The sequence below is a fragment of the Trichomycterus rosablanca genome, chromosome 1 (genome assembly GCF_030014385.1).
Source record: "Trichomycterus rosablanca isolate fTriRos1 chromosome 1, fTriRos1.hap1, whole genome shotgun sequence".
Classification (NCBI taxonomy): Eukaryota; Metazoa; Chordata; class Actinopteri; order Siluriformes; family Trichomycteridae; genus Trichomycterus; species Trichomycterus rosablanca.
In genome coordinates this window covers 68,105,624-68,124,499 of record NC_085988.1, presented here as the reverse complement: position 1 = coordinate 68,124,499, position 18,876 = coordinate 68,105,624, and the positions used below count along the sequence as shown (strand labels likewise).

The following is an 18,876-nucleotide window of genomic DNA, read 5'->3' as shown; positions in this document are numbered from 1 at the left end:
GGTTCATGGTTGTCTTGTTTAATTTTAACAACTGGCATTAGATTCTCCTTTATGTCCATTGCAGCATTCATGATTTCTTCATTTGCAGAAAAGCAACTCTAAATTACCAACTCACATACTTACAACAACTGTAGGTATGATGTTATGGGATCATACAGCTCTGTTTTATCAAAACATGAGCAGAAACAGTGCTAATGTTATGGCCAAACAGTTCCATTTTTGTTTTATCTACCCATTGTTCTGATTTGGCTAAAAGCATGGGAGCAAATTTTAGATGTGCCTCTCGGTGCTTCTTTATATTTAGCAGTGGAGTTTTGGGTGGAGTGTAGGAACAGAGAGGATTGGAGTGCAGTCCATCTCTAATTTGTTACTGTGTAATTAGGGTTTATGTTGTCTTTAGGGTTGTCCAGCAACTTTTTTCGAGTGAGCGCTGGCTTCTCTTTTAACTTTACTATCATTAATCTGCCCAGGGATGATTGGTGGGCCCACTGACTTTTTAATTACAGAATATCAAACCAATTGTCCTGACTAGGATTTTTTAAAGGTTTATAATATATATAAACCTTATAAACCTTATATTATAATATATATATATATACTTCAAAGCATTTAGAGTACATTTTTGTTCATTGTTTTGTTTTTTGTTTTCTATGAGAACAAAAGACAGGTTTCTTTAAATAGCCATTTTTAATAGAAGCCAAATGTATTGAAATAAACATTTGGTTCTATGTACATTAATACTGGCATGGGTGACTCAATGGGTAGCACTGTTGCCTCACAGCAAGAAGGTCCTGGGTTTGATTCCCAGGTGAAGCGGTTTGGGCCTTTTTCGTGTGGAGTTTGCATGTTCTCCCAGTGTTTGTCACTTTAAAGAATTGTTAAGCCAAGAATAATGTAGACAAACCTTTCTAAATAACAGAGAAACAAATACAGAAAAACACAACTAACCATGTCATTATCTGCTTCTTTAACAATTTACAGTAGTTGTGTCATTACTCTGTGTAGAGAAATGCAACAGCCTTTAGCCACAAATCATCCATGGCCATACATAATATTGTCCAATCAGAGAGGGGCATAGGCTAAAATAGGGCAGTAAAAAACACTACAAAGAAAGAGAAGTTTGGTCACAGCTGTGATGACACACAGACCAAAGCCACTAGAGCCGTGTGGCCTAAACACATGGCCAGGGTGCTGCTGTTGGTACACAGTTTAATCCAAACCCAAAAAAAGATTCAGTTTGCTCTCTCTTTTTTTCAGAATAATGATGTCCTGCCCCAGTTGTGTGCTTACGTAGAGAAACATATTACATATGTGCCAAAATGCACTCATAATTAGAAAGTGGTTAATGATAGAGGGAGAAAGGTGAGAAAATCTTTTAATTTTAAAAAAGGTAGTAAGCCTTTCATCCATCATTATTCTGACCTTAAAATAGGAGTATTTGTGTGTGCAGTCTATTTTTGGCATTTATAAGCCAGCTTATGCATGCTAAGAAGAGACATTGTTAGGACAAGCCTCCTAAACCCATTAGCCTTATAATTCAAATGTCTTAACAAACGCTATTTAGCACCATCCAAGATCTGCAAGTCCTGTGTTTCTGTTGCCTTGCTGGTAAGAAAAAGGTGGGAGTAGCTGTAGGCTTTTGTCTTCCCAGTATATAGCAAAGAAACTGAGAGAGAGAGAGAGAGAGCAACAGAAAGCAAAAGTATGCCCAAACAAGCTGCCACATGTTAAAGAATCTGTTTACCAATTGGTGTCCTGAGATAAAGACCAAGTTAAAATGAATGGCAGGAACATAGAAAGAGAACATCTCATCTCAACCTTATAAACAACTTATAAACAAACTAACACGACTAGCCATCACCTAATTTACTGCACCAGTCAGAGAAACCAATATCCAATTCCACACTGAAATGCCCAGGAAGGTGGGCAAATTGGAAGTTTCAGGATACAGAATTTCTACTGTAAGTGTAGGACCAAACTAGTACATTGATTTATAATGCACCACCCACTCTACTGCACCATGTTGCCGACCTGAACCAGTATAGAACACTGTAATTAGTTTTTACTGCACCAGTGAACAGATTTCTAAGACAACAAATATTTTAAATATTCATTACATTTATCATTAAAGTTAAAGGTTATGTATATTTTGGCAAGCACTTAGCTAAGATGTAAACAAGCGGTCATTCCATATTGGTGATTAAGAAAGTTTAACAGCTCATTATGTGTGTATAATTATGTGTTCTAAACATACAGTGTCTGTACTGTTGTTTAGTGTCATTTCGCTCTATGATTGATGTGATTTTGTCTTTTTACCCTTTTTGATTTCCCACACCCTTGCATAATCCTTACTTTTTATCCTTAACAAAGTAGCATTAATAAATCATTTATCATTTAAATTTCTTAACATACACTATACTGTATATACTTTCATCCATTGTGTTTAAAGTCATCAAGTTGCCATTCTGTTTTTGACTGGTCAGAAATAAACAAATCGGTTCAATGTTTAAATTATAAATGCCAATTCTCTTACAGAATACTATAAAGACTGCATAAAATAGTTTGCTGTACAATGTGTTTAATGATAAATCTGCTTTTTTTGTTTCATTTTCATCACTGCTTGATGGAAGAAATTGCTTGGTCAGAGTTGGGCTGGGTCTGGTTCCACTGGGTAACACTGGGTGCAAGGAGAGAATACCTCCAACCAATCCATCGCAGAACTTCAGACACCAGCCATAGCCAATCATGTCTCTGTAGCAGTGGCGGCTGCTGGTCTTTCAAAGAGGGGAAGCTCATTGTCGGCTTACATCATAAAATTTGTCAATTTATTTACACATAAATTCTGCCCTCCGTTCCTTTTTAAGAAAATGGCCTGTGATCCTATCATACCAAGTAGGCGTCTTTTCCAGGGACTTGACCAGTGTCCTCTCAATGGCCAGCAGAGCTAGGCTGCTTAGACGGCCTTGGCCCATTGTGTTGCAGGTGTAAGACTTAAGCCTTTATAAACAGGAGAAGCTCCTTTCTACACCCGCAGATGTAGCTCCAATTGTCGCCACTAACGATAACAGCTTGTACAGCTGAGGCATTGCACTGTCCAACTCCATGTCTTTTAGAAAAACCAAGAAATCACACAGCTTTCCCCTGTTACCCTGTAAGTCCTGATTTGAATACAGGACTTGAAGTTCAGACCTCAGTCTCCCTGAATCAAAGTATTGGCCATAACTTTTCAGGACACTCTGGAATGCCTCCTCTGGAAACACTTCTCTCATGTCATCAAACTTCCCTGTATTGACTAATTCTAAGAAGCGCAAACTTTCCAAATTTGAAAAACGCAGAGGAATCTGCTCCATGAGATTATCAAGGATGACCATGTACAGATTTCTGTAGCGCTCCTGGGGATCCTGGAATTGGGAGAGAAGGCGCTTTCTCATGGGCTCATCTCGTGGGTCTGATGTGAGACCTTCTGCTTTGGCATAAACAGCTTGGAAAGCCCCCTCTGAACTCTTCTCTTTGACAAAAGCAAGAAGAGACTCAATTCTTTTCTTGCAGTAGAGAACATCCATGGCCCTCTGCTGGACGATATCAAAGACCACGTCAGTCTCTGAGAAGATTTGTTCATATGTGTACAACATGAACACAAATTCAAAATCCTCCAGTTTCATTACAAAACCCTTGGCACAATCCAATGTGTCATCATCCAGTGTCTTATCTGCAATGATGTTATAAAAAGTCTGCAGGAGGCCATCAAAGTTGTTTGCCACAGTGCTCACTATCCATGATGTGAAATTCCATCGAGTAGGAGCGTTTCTGGGCAACCTTGAACAGCCTACGGACTCAAGAAAAGACGTCCTCTTTGTGGATTTGGAGAAAAATGTGGCAAACCCAGAGGGTGATGCAAAAAATATTCTGCACTCAGACAAGCATTTAGCCCCCTGTGACAGCACCAGATTAAGTCTATGTGCATAGCAATGCATAAACATTGCACTGGGGGCAATTGCCTTCACTTTGGTCTGCAGACCATTGAGGGCTGAAGCCATGAAAGCAGCCCCATCGTATGTCTGTGCCACAAGTTTATCCCTAAAATTGTAGCCCTGCATGTTTTCATTTAATACTTCAAAAACAGACTGAGCATCTCGCCCCTCTGAAACATCAAAAAAACCAATAAAGCGCTCCTGAATTTTACCTGCACTATCAACATAGCGAACAATGACAGAAAGTTGGGCACGGCAAGCAATATCAGTTGTTTCATCCACCTGCCATCCAAAAAAGGGAGCAGCCTGAATTTCATCTCTGATCTCATCAGAAACAGTGGCTGCAAGAGAATTGTGTGGCCAGGACCACTGATGTCAGTAACGCGTTACTTAGTAACGCGTTACTTTAATCTGACCACATTTTTCAGTAACAAGTAATCTAACGCGTTACTATTTCCAATCCAGTAATCAGATTTAAGTTACTTATCCAAGTTACTGTGCGTTACTATTTTTGCAACTCGGGGAGTGACGTCTGGCCTATGCGACAATTAAGTCACGAGCTGCGTCCGAAATCGCATACTTACAGAGTATGCACTAGATTGGAGGAAGTATGCACTACTCGGCCGGTAAAGAAGTACATACTTTCAGTACAGAAGTGTGCAGTATGCACACAACACTGCTACGTACTACACGTGGGGACGTGATGACGTAATATCACCATAGTTACAGACTCATTACAAACCCCACGCGCCAAAATGTTTGATATTTCTCGTCTTTTTGTTATTTATTTGTCTTTAAAAAATTTATTTTATTTGTCTTACTTACACTTGTGAACAGAGGACTCCGTATTCCGCTATCTTTCTTGTTTCTTATTCCGCTTCAATCGCCTACGCAGCTCCAGTTGCATTACGGCAGCTGCTGAATGTAACTTATTAAGTAACTTGTAATCTAACTTACTTACTTTTAAAATCAAGTAATCAATAAAGTAACTAAGTTACTTTTAAAATCAAGTAATCAATAAAGTAACTAAGTTACTTTTTAAAGGTAACTATGCCATCACTGGCCAGGACAGAGTCATATTTAGATAATGTTTCTGTGAACTCCCTGTAATTCCCCTTGTTGGATGATTCACTACTCTCATCATGCCCCCTAAATGATAGCTCCTGCCGGCCAAGCAAGGAAGTCACATCAATAAGGCGGTTTAGGAAGGCCCTGTTTTGTTTGACTGTTTCATTATGTTTTGCCACTTGAATGCGAGCACCTTCATTAATTGCATGTTCAACCCTGACCCTGCCCAGGCAACTTAACCTTGCACATGCACTCACATGTTAATTGATCTTTTCATGCCTTTTATATGCCCGGTCAAAGTTAGACAGATCCCCAAAACCCAATTTTGACCAGACAAGACATGATCCCTGAGATGATTTCATCAAGAGGCATGGCCAACAGTACATTTTCTTTGTCACAGCACTTCCAGTCAGCCAGCTAACTTTGTCATACCAGGAGAGCTGAAAAGACCTGTTACCTTTCCCTACTTTTTGCACCAAATCAATCTTAGGTGTTGATCTGCCCTGCTGTTTAATTCTAACTTTCTCCTCGTAAGGAAGACTATCAAATGGCTTTGCCAAAATCAGGTAGACAATATTAGCATTGTCTGCCATCGTGTGCACCTTGCTAGCTGGCTAGTTCACTCCAACCTAGCCAACAGTATGAATGATTGATTGAACAAACTAACGAAATGATATTAAACTCGAACAAGGAAATGTTGAAATTATGTTAAACTGAAACAAATACTATGAGTGTGTTTTATTTACACAATGAACAATGGAAATGGTCGAGTAATTTCACCAAGCAAATACCAAGAAATGGGTTGCAGTTTGTCTTTCCACTTCACTCGCAAAATCCGCGATGGGACTGAAGCTCCCAGTGATTAAGTGACGGTGTAGATCTCAAAATAGCTGTCAATCAAAACGGGATTCAGCCTTTCGACTGATCCTCCAATCATCTTGCAGAAGCTCCGCGTCCAGACCCGCCCACAGCTCCATTCACCCCCAGAGACGCTCAGCGTCCGGGGGCGGGACAAAAACGTTTATCCAATGACCGGCGAGTTTCGAAGCAATGAAAAAAACCGTTCCATGCAGTCCCGTTGAAGTGAAAAGACGCTAAGCTTCTACGGGCAAATGCATTGATGCTATGGGGATGTATGAGAAGTTAACAAAATCAAGTCAGTCGATTTGTGATAAGTAGCTGATTCTGAACAAACTCGTCTTCGAGATGAACGTGTTCTAACGCATTTATAGTCAATGAAATGTTAACACAACTGTACATATTTGACCATTTAATTTTTGACATTTTAGGGGAAGCTGAGCTTCCCTTGCAGTCTTAGAGAAATCGCCACTGCTCTGTAGATGCCTGGCTGGTCGACAGCACCACTGACATACGTCTTCTGTGGGCTAGCATACTAGACTGCTGTGCCGCCAATTTGTATTATTCCTATAAACAAGGACCAAATTGGTCAGTAGTATCGCAGAAGTATCGCAATCTACAGTAGTTTACATTTTATCCAACATAAAGACAAAAATGGAAAATCAGAATAATATGAGCAATATTTCTCTAACTGAACTGAGCAAAAGTTAACAACAGAGCAGAAGTGCAGTACAAACATGGATAGTCTAAGTATTTCTCATTTCCTTCTCTCGGAAACCAATCCCTGATTCTACCCTTAGATAAACACGGTAGCACCAGTGCTGCCTAAAGCTCCTCTAAATGGGAGATATCCATAACCAAAGCACTTCTTAGGGGACAACTGAACATACAATAACAACTCAGGAAAAAATTTAAGCTCAAATGTATTTTGTTATACTGAGCACATTTGACATGAACAAAAACTAGAACTGAGTATTTTCAGACATGTAAACAAATTCAATGAGAATAAAACTTCCAATGAAACTTCCCATTAAAGCATTTACCCTACAATCATATAATCGATCGTTTCATTGTATGTACAAAATAATCTGTACAATGTGTGAAAAAAGTTCCATGTCATATGCAGCATATACTGCATTCGTGTTTGTTTTTTTACAGTTTTACATACATTTGCCCCAAAATCTATTCTGACAGGAAGCTAAGCCTTCAATTTAGTTTTGGCTTTGTAACAACAGTTTACAACACACAGTCCTTTCTTCCTTATCTTGCCTTTAAATCCAAAAAATAATAAAGAATATGACTTAGGAATGTAGCAAGAATGAAACATTCTTTATCGGCCCTTCAGTACACTATAGCCATGTTTCAATCAAATCCTATAGATATTGCATTGACACTGGGCACATTAACACTGCCTGTGTCAGGCACTTTTAAAATAAAGCTGTTTGGCATACTTACCAGAAAATAAGTTAATTGTTTGAAAGGCTAAATGTATACATACGGCAGAACTTAATAAATACATTTGATCACAGTAGACATTTAAGTATATTTTCACATTTTTAAAGATTAGGATATAACCTAGGAGTATGTAGTTGTACATGGCAGTTCATCTACTTTTTGACATCTATCATTCATGTTCATGATTTTCTGCTATCTTTTGCAGAAACCTATTTAAAAATTCTAATGGAATTGTATGTGAACGTTTAATTTTTGGAGATCTATTTAATAATTAAAGCTTCATAAAAGAATTTCAATGGACTACATAAAATAAATAAATATGTTCTGCATTTAAAGGGAAAGAAGATGCTTTCACAGGCTTTTAATTGTACTGTACAGCAGATGAGGCGTTTGTTGGGGGGACCTAAAAATCGTTACCATCTGTATGGAGCGTTGCCAAAACAACTTTGAAAATCACTGCTGTAATCCATTAAATATGATAAAACACTTCTTTAAAATACAATGTAATGTATTCCACAACCTGGAGTGCTGTTTCATATTACATGTATAAAAAGTCAAAACATCAGACTAAGATAAATTACAATTTCATGTTCACAAAAACTGTGTGCAACAGGTAATCAGGTACCTAAGTGGCCACTTAGATAGAGCAGCAGAGAAATACAGTAACCCACCACCAGGGGAATCTGAGTTTGCTCTACACACACAAATGACCCAGACTAAACTAAGCAAGGCTGGACTGAGAATCAATTTCTTGCTACAGCCACTCTGACTATATATATGTCTGTCTGATCAAGGTGCTGGCAGAACTGGTGAAGAGTAAATGGAGCATGACCATTTTTGTGTGTGTTAATAGCTCTTCGTAAGAATCCCCTTTGTGTGCGTTAAAAGCTCTCTGTAAGAATCTCTGGCCAGTGGTCTGCGGCTTCACACAAAAAGGTGTGTGCTAGTCTGCAGCCTTCCTTGGCCATTGTGGATGATTTGCAAGTAACAAAAGAAATATGGAATTGGAAATAAGCAAAAAATTAAGAGCTGAAGAAAAAGGGGAGATAAAGACAAGCCGTCAGCAGTCACGAATGTTAGCACTGCTGAGGATGAAAATCTGTACATATCTGTAAAAGCTTCATATGGAAAACAAGGATTTTTTTCTGTAGTTGTGTCACTTTATAATAATAATTGTACATAAAAAAGTTTCATTGTATTAATGTCTTAAATACATTAAAATACATCTGGCTATCATGTTATTTGTGTCTTGAAATATATTTTAAAACAAACAGGTTTATATCAGCATCTAGCTGCAGATCTTAGAACACTATATCTCATGCAATTTATTAGTGCAACTTGAACCAAGTTAAGTTTATCGATGAGCGCACAGTAATCCCACAAAACACACACACTCACAGAGAGAGAGAGAGAGAGAGAGAGAGAGAGAGAGAGAGAGCTCAATAAAGAGAATGCGATCCCCTTACACACGGAGAGCATAAACACACGTGCATGCGTCACCTCAATAGACAGAAGCTCAGGCAGTGTGTGTGTGTGTGTGTGTGTGTGTGTGTGTGTGTGTGTGTGTGTGTGTGTGTGTCAGTAACTCACCGACTGCGGATCAACTCTTCATCCGGTGAACATACAGACTCGTCTGACTCTCGCTCACTGATGAGGTTAAATCTTCGGACTAGTCAACAGCTGCTTCACACACACACAAACACACACACGCACATGACAAGACGAGAGCAAATTAGAGAAATCGAGGGAAGGACTAGCGGAGGAGGAGTGCTTGTATTGGTGTTGCGCTTAGGACAGGAACGAACTGTGGTCAGTTACCTGTCAAATGAGTGCCAAAGCCGCGCCGTTTAAACGCATCTGATGCGCCTGTACAGCCACATGCGACAGGTAACTGCTTTCTCTGCACCAGTCTGATCACATATAAACTACCAACTCACTGCGCGCCGCCGCTCACCAGTCTGTTACACTAATGAAACCGAGTTCTGTTCCAAAACTTAACCCACACTCGAAAATTTCATTCATGTGATAACAGAGAGGGAAGTGGCTGAAGACAGACAGAGTGAAAATGATTGGTAAATGTGTCACAAAACATGACGTCTTATTGAGTAAGCGCACAGGTCAGTGTTGAAAAACTTCATTTTTCACTGCGCTGAATCATTCAAGAATAATTCGACTCTTTGTGCCGACTCTTTGAATGAAGACTCGCAGTGAAACCGAGTCAAAAAGTGAGTCCATGAGCCTGTTTCAGGGACAATGGAATGTAGACTGATAAGCACCTCTGGGGCGGCACAGCAGCACAGTGGGTCGAACATAGCAACATGGCATCTGGGGACCTGGGTTTGAATCAATATCTGCTTGGACTCCCCGTGTCAACTTTGGTCGGTTCTCCAACTCCTAAATTATATATAAGATAGACCGCAATACCAGACACAACAACACTTACATTTATTAGGTGTGCCTTTGCTAGGGTTATACTTTTTAGAGTACATATTTCATACATTATTACATTCATAAGTAAATACGTTTTAAGTACATTTATGTACTTTCTCTTGTAAAAAATATTAAAATAAAAGTACAAAATATGAACTTTTAACGGTGCCTACCACCCTATCCACAAGCCAATGTACATCTTACGTCTGACATTGTGGCTGTTTTTAACTGTCCCATTTTAAGCTGTGTTTAAGCATTAAGTCTCTTGTTTCCAGGTGACACTGGACCCACCAGGATCCTGTCCATGATAAAACAGTTAGCCAGAAGTAAATTAATACAAATAAGTCGGGAATTCCAATGTCCGTTTGGCATCTGAACTAACCGACTCTTTGATGAGCTTAAGTAATGAATACGATTCATTAAAAGGTTTGAAATGCCCATCATTAATTAAAACAAACTTTTTCTTCAGTTTTCCCTCAGTTGTTGCTAATAAACAGCATAACATGTTCTGTGTTTTCCCTGGTCAGAATATAGCGGTTTTAAAAACTAAAATGAGCAAAATTAGCTAACAGGACATGAACATACAGGGTTCGAGATGCTATGTAACTAGCATTGAGTGTTAATTTACCTCAGTGTTTAGGGCGCACAGCGTTTGTTTTCACCAGACACACCACACGTCTTCATTACTCGACTTCATTTTCCGGGTCATTATAAAATAAGCAGTTTAAAAACATTTAGAGGCGACAACATAGTAAAATGAGTGAAGAAGGAACGAACAGTCCCTTCGCGTATGTATACGTTACTGTGTACGCAATTTACGTAAACAGTCCACCTTTCATTCACTTCAGTGGAGTGAACGAGAAGTTAAATTAGCAGGGTGTAATGCGCACGCGCTAAAGAACAACGATTGCCTCTAATCGCTTCGGTTAGAACTACGCAATTTACGTAAACTGGTTTACTTAGAGATAAATGGTTTCCACAGCTTTTTTGTTTTTAATTATCTCAAAAGAGTCCCTCAGTCACTTAGTACTTGTTTTAAGTATATTTAAACATTTTGTAACTGTTTTAGCACTGGGTGAAATAAGCAGAGCAGGGTGTATAGAGCAGGTGACTGGTTTATCGACCGTTAATTTACCTCACGCGCTACTTTTAAACGTTGATTGACACAAGTCAGCACTTCATTCAGCACTTGAGTCATTTGCTTTAGTTTCTCGAGGTCAGTAAATACATTATTAGTTTGTTCATTTGTTTTCATTGCGTGTGTAGTGTATGTGCATTTGCAACAAACAACAATTTCAACAAGTGTTCCTGTATAGAAAGGATTAGGTGAGATCTCAGCTAAAGTGCAGCTGAGATCACAATTAACCAGGTAAATATGTGATTCTTCCTCGAAATGATCCCATCTCTATAGTAATTTTGGACAGCTAGTTCAAAATGTTGTGTGATACTCTCATTTACAAATAGGTCTTAATATGTTACAACTGGAAAAAGTTCTTCTTTTCTATAGGAAAGTTATTAGTGACTGTCAATAAAAGTGTTAAGCAATGCTGAATCTTTAATACAAAATCACATTTCTTGCACTTAAGGTTATCAAATGTGTCCTTTGCTGTCAGTATTGCTGGGACCCAGTTTCTTAAATCTTGCATACAAAATATCACATAATGCTTCATTTGTTTTGATAAAACTGGGTTGTGCAGTCTGTCACCACATCCACATAATACTGTAATTAAACTGTACATAAGTTGGTGACCAGTGCAGTTGTAGCTTAGTGGTTAAGGTACTGAACTAGTAATCAAAAGGTTGCCAATTCAAGCCCCACCACTGTCAGGTTGCCACTGTTGGGCCCTTGAGCAAGGCCCTTAACCTTCAATTGCTCTGACAGTATACTGTCACAACTGTAAGTCGCTTTGGATAAAAGCGTCCGCTAAATGCATAAAATGTAATCACTTTAAATAACATTTACATATTCACAACATTGCTAATTTGGGTTTATGTGCAACAAAACATTGTGTCCACTTTTAATCAACCTGCCAAAATTGCACTTACAAATCCTGTGAATTACTGCAGACAAAACTGTAAACCCTTGACCATAAGTATGCATTAACATGGTTGGTCCACCATTTGCAGTTATATATTTTGTTCTTTGATCAGTTTTACTGACAACAAGCATATTAATGAACCAGCAGTGGGCATAGATTGCACTGATGGTTGCAGGGTCACAATCAGCTTGCTTTTGACACTTAGCATATAGCGCTACCTTCAGTCACTGTAATCCAAATCAGGATGAAGTGGTTTTTAAATTCAAATAAATTAATAAATGTATAAAACATTCTGTCCTGCAAATGGTGTTTAAAACAATGACCTTATGTTGGTTCTTGCACTGCTGTGTTGTGGTTTAAGCAAACAGGTTTTCTGTTCTTAGGGTAAACCAAAATGTGCCACAATTGCTGTCCATTGTCACCTCAACAGAATGTGTTATAGTGTGTGTGTGTGTGTGTGTGTGTGTGTTATACAAAGTGTGTATTATCACAGTGGTAACTATTATTTATATCAATATTGTTCATTAAAATGAGTGAAAACCTAAAAATCGTAAAACATTTTAAGTGTACATTGTATAATAAGCCCTCAGTTTTAAATCAAATATTATTTGTCACATACAGGTCATACATGGTATGACTAGCAATGAAATGCTTTTTATAAGCACTGATCTAAAATCAGTTTGATCTAATCCTTATACCCTCAATTTCATAGAACACTCAGATTTAGGCAAGAATAAAACAATGTCAAATGTTCCCTGCCGGTAATATGCTTGTCACAGTCTTTGTGTCAGTGACCACATGGGGTTATTATTATTTTATTTACTTAAATACTTTGTGCAATTAAAATGTGTTATTGGTAAAACCTGTATTAGTCTTAAGCAAGCTAGACAATGTACAATTTTTACCACTCCATAATGTGACAGGGTTGTTCCAAAACATAAATTGGCACTAATATGCTAAAAGAATGTTTTTCTTAATGCAATCCCTTTTTGAAAACAAGAATCATATATTCTGACATGGAGAATTCAATACTATCACATACAGTGAGTGTTACTCCCTGTAAAAACATAAGGCCGCTTGATTATAACAGAATTTTAAGGACCACAGATGGTCCAAAGTTTCTGTTTTAAAATGCATTTAAAGGCAGCCTGCAGCACCATGGATTTTTTTTATTCTTGATTCGAGATTGATAGACTTGTTTAATCTAGTTTAATGACTACTTTTTATTAGGACTAATTTTTTATTAGTCTGTTCATTTGTATAAGTCAGAAACACTAAGTAAGAAATATTTTTCTGAAGATATGTGAAGCTAACCTTTTGCTTTAAGGGTCTTGATTGAAAGAAATTGTTTTAAGATGCAGTGTTATGCCTAAATATAAGGACAAAAGGACAAAATAATTAACAGCTTGTTTTACTGATTTTTTTTTTTTACCTAATGTTTTAATATACAGTTTCATAATTAAATGTTATGAAGAGAATGTAGTTCAATAGTTGTTTTTACTTAATTCTGTTAGACTGTTGTAATAAAATGCAGTTCAAGAATTTAAAGTATAATAACTGAATATTATTTTGACAAAGAGTAACCAGCCCTTGTTTAAAGGTACACTACTGTATATAGACAAAAATGTAAACACACTATCCAAGTGTTATAGCCACATTCATTGTTAACTGGTATTTAACATTAATTAGCCTATAAAATGGTTTTAGGATTGTGGCCAAATTTTGAGAAAGTTGCCTGTTTAAGCATGACTGTGTCTCTCTGCAGAAAGTAAGGTCTATAAAGACATTATTTGATTAGTGTTGAGTGGAGGAACAACAGTGAAGCACAAAGTCCTTATATCAAATATCCTTATATCATTGTTAGGATAAATTGGTATGTCAGTTGAGAGTCAGTTTTTTGTCCAGTGTCAGTGTCTGATCTCACAAATGCTCTTTTGCTTAAATGAGGGCAAATACCTGCAGACACACCAAAATCGAAAGCTTGTGAAAGCTTTCCTAGAAGAGTGGAGGCTGTTATATTTGCAAATGTGTGGAGGACACCGCTGGTATAGACCTAATGCAAATTATTCTGACTGTGTTAACCCCTATACTAAAAACATACAAATACTGGGTTACATTTCTTCCTAATTTGTCTGAGGTGGGTGGCACAGTGATGCTGCGGGTACTGGGTGCCAACATAGGTTTTAAAATCCTGAGTTTGATTCTTGCCACTGGCCATTGTCAGTAATGAGTTTTGCATTAGTTTTACTTCAGTTTTCTTTCCACCTCCTAAAATGTGCGAAAGAAGTGGCTGCTCTAAATTAACCCTAGGTATGAGAACATGTGGCACACCAGACCCACCTTGACCCTGACCAGGCTAAAATGGTACACAAAAAAGAATTAATATGGGCCTTTCCCCATATTTACTATGCTTAGCAGTATTAAGACCAACAACTGACATATTAATATGTGTTAGTCAGCTCATTTATTATTATCATATTATACATAACTAGCTATTTTTATTACATGCTTATATGTATGTAGATATATAATTATAATAATATATAATATATTTATATAATATAGATAGATAATTACTATATTAATCATAGATATATAAATTGACTAATACTTCTTTGCACAATGCTATATGCACTTCTGGTAGATGCTAACTGCATTTTATTGCCTTCTACTAAGAAAAAGACAGTTATCTATCTATCTATTCATTTTCATTGGATAAACAGCCCACTGGATTCCGCATTCATAGAACCACAAGCAAACTATGTTAAAGTAATTAAAAAAAACATTTATATGGACTATATTCCAACAGTGAACTCTGACCTGCGCTGTTTTAAACCCCACACACTCATACAATACCGCTCATCCATCACCTTCAAACTCAGATTAAGCTCGGAAACGGACACAGTTGCCCTCTAGTGGTCAACTCGTGCTACTGCAGAACAGCGCTGAGGTCTTACACCAAAGGGTTCGAAAACTTTGTTCAGTTTGGGTTACTTTACAATGAAACACAAGCCCTCAAGTTTACACGCCCTCAAGATATATCCCTAACTAGATATCATATGTATGAGAGATCCATGTTTTGTCCACATAACCAACCGTGCTGTTTTAAAAGGTACTAACAACCCAAATTCAAAAAATAATGTGGTAAAAATTGTAAATGTAAAGCAACAATGATTAAGTAAAACTTAACTAAAGATATTCTGTTTGTATGTACAGTATATGCTTTTTCTATATTTGTTGGCTGCAAGATGTTTTAAAAAAGTTGAGACGGGCATGTTTAGCTCCATGTTAAATCACCTTTCCTTTTTATGATGTTCTGTATCCTTTAAACAATGTTCTGAATTATCTCAGACTTGAGTACACCGATTGTTGTAGTTGTGAAAGTGGATTTCTGCTTGATAAAACACTGTAGCTGCTCAACAGAAGAAGCTGTTCAGTGCAGACAGGCCAGTGTAACACCTGCACTCTCTTATTTCAAGGCTTTGCTGTTGTAATATGCATGTTGCTTGGCATTATCTTGTTGATATAAGCAGGGGGATGGATGCTGTTTAAAACTTTTGGACTGTTTGCTTGAGATTTTCACAACATATCAAACTTAATGTACTGCTGCAGGAAATGATTTTTGCCTTTATCACAGATGGTCAGGGGTCTTTAAAAACAATGTGTGTAAAGCAGGAATAAAGTCTAAATAGGATCTACATGCAGTTTTGTGAAATTTGGGAGATAATCCAAACTCCTTACAGGCAGTAGCTGAAGCTTTGCATCACCTACATTATCTGCAACATGTCTCTATACAAACAGTATGCCAAAGAATTAGGCCACGGCAACCTTATTAGCAATATGTCAAAAAGTGCACTGTACAAAGCAGTGTGTCATAATAGTATAGCCTGTCATATTAGCATAAACGCTAAATGACAAGCCATTGTTTACTACCATACTGATCAGTGTGTCAGAACTGTACACTTAGGTAGAGTAACTTAAACAATACAACATACTGCTATACTACGCAGTATATAGCAGAGCACCTCCATATCACAACTATTTTTAAAAAATTATTAAAATTGTTAAACATAAATTCCTAAATAAATACAAATGTTGCAATTTTAAATAAGTTATTTTACCACAAAATGAATGTAACACCTAATGTTATAATAGATAAAGAAAATTCTTTAAAATGCATCATGATTAGCTCAAATCTTACTAAATAAATTCCCTTCTTAAGCCGTTTAGTAACTTTGACAGTTAAAAATAAATACAGGCCTTAATATTACCACAGCAGTAGGTTGTGTTTAGAAACAGGTATCTCTCATATCGTTACCACACTATTTTCAATTCTTACACATTCGCTTCCAAAACCTGTAATGCATCAGTCCTAAATTCCTCTTAAAATGAAGAATAATGAAATGTATACTTGTTGACCACATATATTCAAATGAAATGGGTAAATTTTAAACATTTTGACTGTGGATAGAACTGGCACATTTACTTACTTTTGACATCCATTATTTTTCATTTTGAGTAGAATTTATTTGCTATAAGATGTCCTGTTGGCATTTCCAGTAAGTAGTCAAAATTCAGAGTAGAATAGCCTACAAAATTTATTTAATCTGTAATGATGTGGTGTGACTTATTAATAGTAGCTCACTATTATTAGTATTTGTATTATTATTAGTAGCTCACAACTTGATATTTTATGTAATAAAAAAAACTATATTATTTACCGCTTACATGTCTAATAATTTCTTTACTAATTCATTGTTTGTATATTTTTAACATAATAATTCCTGTGTGGCTCGGCATAAGCCCCCGTACATTTCTGCTCAGACATAAGAAGTAAATTGTAATGTCCTTGTGCAGACTGAGGATAAGTTCTCCATCCGTGTAAGAAATAATTGTGATTAATAATTAATGCTGGTGGGGATTTGGTTTAAAAAGCATGCAAAGCAGTCAGTAGCTCTTCAGCGCTTATCAAACCGTCTGTGAAATCTTTAATACATGTGTATTTGGTCTCTAGCTTACATCTGTCTGCTTAAAGCTTTAGAATGATCTGGATGAGGAGAAAAAGCATCAGTTGATAGAGCGAGTGAATAATAAGTAAAGCCGACAGCAAATGTAAGCACGCTCTCGCATGAGCTCGCATTAACAGGCACACACATACACAGTGAGTGCCAAGTCAGTTCCATGCCTAACAACAGAGGAGTCAAAATGTGACACTTTCTTGCTGGCGGTGAGATAAAACTCAGTCATTCTAAATCTGGCCACCCTAACTCTGTGAAGCATGAAGCACACACACACACATTTAGTTTGATCTGAAGCAAATAACATCAGAATTAAAATAAAGTACAATTTTCTTTCCAGTCTTGGTGAGATATTACATTTTGCCATGTTCAACGTTTAAAGCTCAAAGAGAGGAATACTTATACAATGCAGACAGTGGGTTTTTCTTTTATTAGTTTATCAAATTAGCTGCTATTTTTTAATCATTTTTGATCATTTACTTCTCACAATTCTTTCTATTATTACAAATGTAATTCTCAAAATATGTAGTAATTATGATTAATAATGCATTTATATCATGTATATCTGTTTATATCTGGTTGGCAGTAATAGCTTGTACTGGGAAGGTCTATGGTTTAAGCCCTACCACTGTCAAGTCACCACTTGTAGGCTCTTAACCCTCAATTGCTTGGATTGTATACAATCACCATTGTAAGCTGCTTATGGATAAAAGCATCTGCAAACTGCTGTAAGAGTCAATCTCTACTCTAATGGGTCTAAAGTCTAATGGCATCTATCTTTTCTGTAAAGCTGTTGCCTTTAGCAGCACTGTAATGCACATTTACTTGAGTGATAGGTTACATGGTTTGAACTTCTAATAGTATTGATATTGAAAGGTTCATGGGGTAGAAATTTGTTGCAGTAATGAGGTCAACTACAACAGCCGACTGTTTTCTCACTTGGTAAGAATAATATTATAAGATGCTTGCTATAAAGCAACAGATTCTGCCACATTTTTGTTTGTCATGGGAAAATATGGGATAGATTTAGGAGCTTTAGGTACATATTTTTAAAATGAATGACTGAAGGATTGTAAACAAGCCAGTCTGTGCTTTCTCAGGCATATGATGACCTTTCTTTGTTCATTTTCTTTGTTTATTCTTGACAATTCTGATTTAGTATGTTCTTAAAAATCCATTTAAGTAATCAATTTGTAATAGTAAAAACAATAATATATGTTGACCAGTTCATCTTTAAACTTAATAGACTAAACTGCCTATCTGTGTATGCTTCGAAACTCAGCTCTGCCATCTGTCAGGCTGGGTGCCTACAGGAACAGCGATTGGTTTTTGTTCGAGGGGAGGTGCCGGAGGGGACCTCATAACTGATGCAATTACGACCTCTGCTGGCTGATTGATGGCCCCTGCACAGAGACGAGGGATAATGGGGATTAGGGTGTGACTCTCCGTACACAAAGTTGGCGGCTACTGCACACATGTCGGAGGGGGCATGTGTTAGTCACTTGTTCAGGGTATTTCCTGCCTTTCACTCAACCCTGACCAAGATAAAGCAGTGGTAAAACAGACAATGCCACACTGATAAATACACATCAGGAATTGCGACTATTTTTTGGCCTGAAATAGACATTGCAATCTTTTAAAAGGATCTAATGAGTCAACTTTAAAGATTAGATTTTCAGCAGCATAAAGTTCAAAAACCAGGGTCAGTCTTTGTATAGGAGTGTATTACTGCCCATGGTTTGGGTAATTTTTATATCTCTGGGGCATTATTAACACTAAAGCATACACATTGTGAGGCAACATATGCTGTCTTTTCAACCATGTCATTTTCTGGGACGTTTAGGCTTTATTCAGCATAACAATACACCACAAGCCAAGCCACATTTTGCATGTGTTATAACAGAATGGCTGAGTAATGAGTGTTAGACTGGCCTGTCTGCAATCCAGCTCTGTCTCTTGTTAAAATAAAATGCTGCATTCCAAAACACAAAATATGAAAACAAAGACCGTGTTTGACTGCATGGAGGAAGATTTTCA

General features: G+C 37.2%; 1 long non-coding RNA gene across 4 annotated transcripts in view; it reads right to left on the bottom strand.

Moving 5' to 3' along the window:
* The window catches only part of LOC134324007 (uncharacterized), a 218,741-nt gene extending 208,241 nt beyond the window's left edge, over positions 1-10,500 (bottom strand). For all 4 annotated transcript variants that reach the window (XR_010014137.1, XR_010014139.1, XR_010014138.1 and 1 more), the window contains exons 1-2: positions 10,411-10,500; positions 8,943-9,032 (exon numbers count right to left, since the gene is read on the bottom strand). This is a non-coding gene — a long non-coding RNA (uncharacterized LOC134324007). The remainder of the gene's footprint in view (positions 1-8,942; positions 9,033-10,410) is intronic.
* Positions 10,501-18,876: the final 8,376 nt, after the last annotated feature.